The sequence below is a fragment of the Salvelinus alpinus genome, chromosome 7 (assembly GCF_045679555.1).
Source record: "Salvelinus alpinus chromosome 7, SLU_Salpinus.1, whole genome shotgun sequence".
Lineage (NCBI taxonomy): Eukaryota > Metazoa > Chordata > Actinopteri > Salmoniformes > Salmonidae > Salvelinus > Salvelinus alpinus.
Genome location: NC_092092.1, coordinates 13,444,899 through 13,448,568, shown reverse-complemented (window position 1 = coordinate 13,448,568; position 3,670 = coordinate 13,444,899).

Below are 3,670 nucleotides of genomic sequence, written 5' to 3'. Positions count from 1 at the left end.
GGTACTATTTAATGTCTACACTGTATTTCTGATCAATGTGATGTTATTGTCATGGACAAAAAAATAGCTTTTCTTTCAAAAACAAGGACATTTCTAAGTGACCGCAAACTTTTAAACGGTAGTGTATATATAAAATATATCAATATTTTGTAATATATGTTCCTTTATTATTTTCCCCTAACCCTACCAGCCCTGCCATAACTGGAGTAAACTAATGGACAACAACACTTGGGCTTCTGCTTCCAGCTTATACCTACTATATACATTTTACGGACACATATTTTACATGAGTTATCTTTTGTTTGTTTTTAGTCCCGTCCTTCAGCTCCACACAACCCCTCCCATCTATCTCTGAACACCATCCAGTTTGGATTTCTAGCTGCCATATGTTATTTCAACTGTGCTGTGATGTTTCACAAAAGTTCTGAACCTTTCTATTCTCATAGTTTCTACAGATTGTAAATTAAAGAGAAACATTTTTGCTAAAGTTATTATTATATTATTGATCGATTGACTATGACTTTTTAAATCACACAGCAGTGTTATTTGCAGAGTTAGCTCCAGGTAAATGTTGCAATTCGTAGGCCATTCCTGAACCTGCGACCAAAAACAAGCTACATATTTTTTTAAATGTAACCTTTATTTGGCTAGGCATGTCAGTTAAGAACAAATTATTATTTACAATGACGGCCTACCCCGGCCAAACCCTAACACGGACGACGCTGGGCCAATTGTGCGCCACCCCATGGGACTCCCAATCACTGTAGCACTGAGATGCAGTGCCTTAGAACGCTACGCCACTCGGGAGCCCCAGAAATTGACAGTACCAAAACAAATGATCTAATGATTCTGTCTCTTCGCAGAAAAATCTGCAGAGCTGGGATGGTTGTATCCCACATACAGTATATATAACAGTCTATTGGTTGCAAGAATTTTGTATAATCATTTAAATAAAAAAACTCTTAAGTTTTGAATCCAGCATTGTTTTGTGTATCAGTTCATAAACTATGTACCATGGAATCGGGACATCGAATATTTAACCATCTACAGTGGAGCAAAAAAATTATTAAAAATTTTGCCCCACTGTATATGGCACAGCTGTCAATTTTTTGGTCCTTAAATGAAACTGGTATACTTTTTTATTCATCACAATTTTCTTTAGCCAATTTTGGTTTTTAATGTAGGGCTGACAGACAAGTTCCTTAATTTCTCCCCCTTCCACTTGCCTCTTCCATTTTTGCGGTAATGCTGCAATTAGTTGGTTGTAATTTTGAGTAGAGCATACATTTCCATATAGAGTGCATTTGAAAGTATTCACACCCCTTGATCTTTTCCCACATTTTGTTACTTTACAGCCTTATTCAAAAAAAATATCAGATTTACATAAGTATTCAGACCCTTTACTCAGTACTTTGTTGAAGCACTTTTGGCAGTGAATACAGCCTTGAGTCTTCTTGGGTATGACTCTACAAACTTGACACACCTGTATTTGGGAAGTTTCTATACCATTCTTCTCTGCAGATCCTCTCAAGCTCTGTCAGGTTGGATCGGGTTCAAATCCGGGCTCTGGCTGGGCCACTCAGGGACATTCATTGTCTTGGCAATTGCTTAGTGTCGTTGTCCTGTTGGAAGGTGAACCTTCGCCCCGGTCTGAGGTCCTGAACGCTCTGGAGCAGGTTTTCATCAATGATCTCTCTTTACTCTGTACTTTGCTCATACTTTCCATCTTTCCCTCGATACTGACTAGTCTCCCAGTCCCTGTCGCTGACAACATCCCCACAGCATGATGCTGCCACCATAATGCTTCATCGTAGGGATGCTGCCAGGCTGCTTCCAGACATGCCGCTTGGCATTCAGGCTAAAGAGTTCAATCTTGGTTTCATCAGACCAGACAATCTTGTTTCTCATGGTCTGAGAGTCCTTTAGGAGCCTTTTGGTAAACTCCAAGCGAGCTGTCATGTGCCTTTTACTGAGGAGTGGCTTCCGTCTGGCCACTCTACCATAAAGGCCTGATTGGTGGAGTGCTAATGGGTGTCCTTCTAAAAAGGTTCTCTCTGCACAGAGGAACTCTGGAACTGTCAGAGTGACCATCGGGTTCTTGGGCACCTCCATGACCAAAGCCCTTCTCCCCCGATTGCTCAGCTCTAGGAATAGTCTTGATGGAGCCAATGATGGAGGCTACTGTGTTCTTCGGGACCTTCAATGCTGCTTACATTTTTTGCTACCCTTCCCCAGATTTGTGCCTTGACACTTTCCTGTCTCGGAGGTCCACGGACAATTCCTTCGACCTCATGGCTTGGTTTTTGCTCTGACATCCACTGTCAAATGTGCAGTGGCGACCCCTCCTTCAGGGCAGGTGGGGCAGAGCCGCCTCACCTGTTGAGTAAAATAATTATATACATATTTTTTTTAATATATTGCCTGTTTTGCATATTATTTTGGCATTAACACGTCACATATCAGTTTGCAAGCAAAGTAAAATAACCGCATAAAAACATGGTCTCTTTTTTGCTATCTTGAGTAAGGCAGCTCCGAAATGCAGATGTTTCAGCCTATCTCAGTGCTTTCTGTGGTGGTGGTGGGGCAGCCAGTGGACAATACGTATTGTAGGGGTTGGTAATGTTCTCTAGTTGCGCGGTGATTGGCTCAGTGTTGTGTCACTCATGGGGACAATACGTCACCGCAAAATCTACGGGGAGAGCTCGACAATTCAACCCCTTGGGTGCTGACATAGAGTTACATTAGATGTGCCCATCCAAGAAGGCTCAAGGTCATTGGCAACAGAATAAATGATGTCAAATCACATTATGTCTACCATAGCTTTGATTGGACTGATCATGTAAACATCATACTTTCAAAATCTTAGCTGGCAAGCTAAACAAGCAGTCATCATCATGAATGAAGTCGACAATCTACTTCTCAATCCTTGTCATAAACTCAGCAAAAAAAGAAACGTCCTCTCACTGTCAACTGCGTTTATTTTCAGCAAACTTAACATGTGTAAATATTTGTATGAACATAACAAGATTCAATAACTGAGACATAAACTGAACAAGTTCCACAGACATGTGACTAACAGAAATTGAATAATGTGTCCCTGAACAAGGGGGGGGGGGTCAAAATCAAAAGTAACAGTCAGTATCTGGTGTGGCCACCAGCTGCATTAAGTACTGCAGTGCATCTCCTCCTCATGGACTGCACCAGATTTGCCAGTTCTTGCTGTGAGATGTTACCCCACTCTTCCACCAAGGCACCTGAAAGTTCCCGGACATTTCTAGGGGGAATGGCCCTAGCCCTCACCCTCTGATCCAACAGGTCCCAGACGTGCTCAATGGGATTGAGATCCGGGCTCTTCGCTGGCCATGGCAGAACACTGACATTCCTGTCTTGCAGGAAATCACGCACAGAACAAGCAGTATGGCTGGTGGCATTGTCATACTGGAGGGTCACGTCAGGATGAGCCACATGAGGGAGGAGGATGTCTTCCTTGTAACGCACTTGTAGCGTTGAGATTGCCTGCAATGACAACAAGCTCAATCCGATGATGCTGTGACACACCGCCCCAGACCATGATGGACCCTCCACCTCCAAATTGATCCCGCTCCAGAGTACAGGCCTCGGTGTAACGCTCATTCCTTCGACGATAAACGCAAATCCGACCATCACTCCT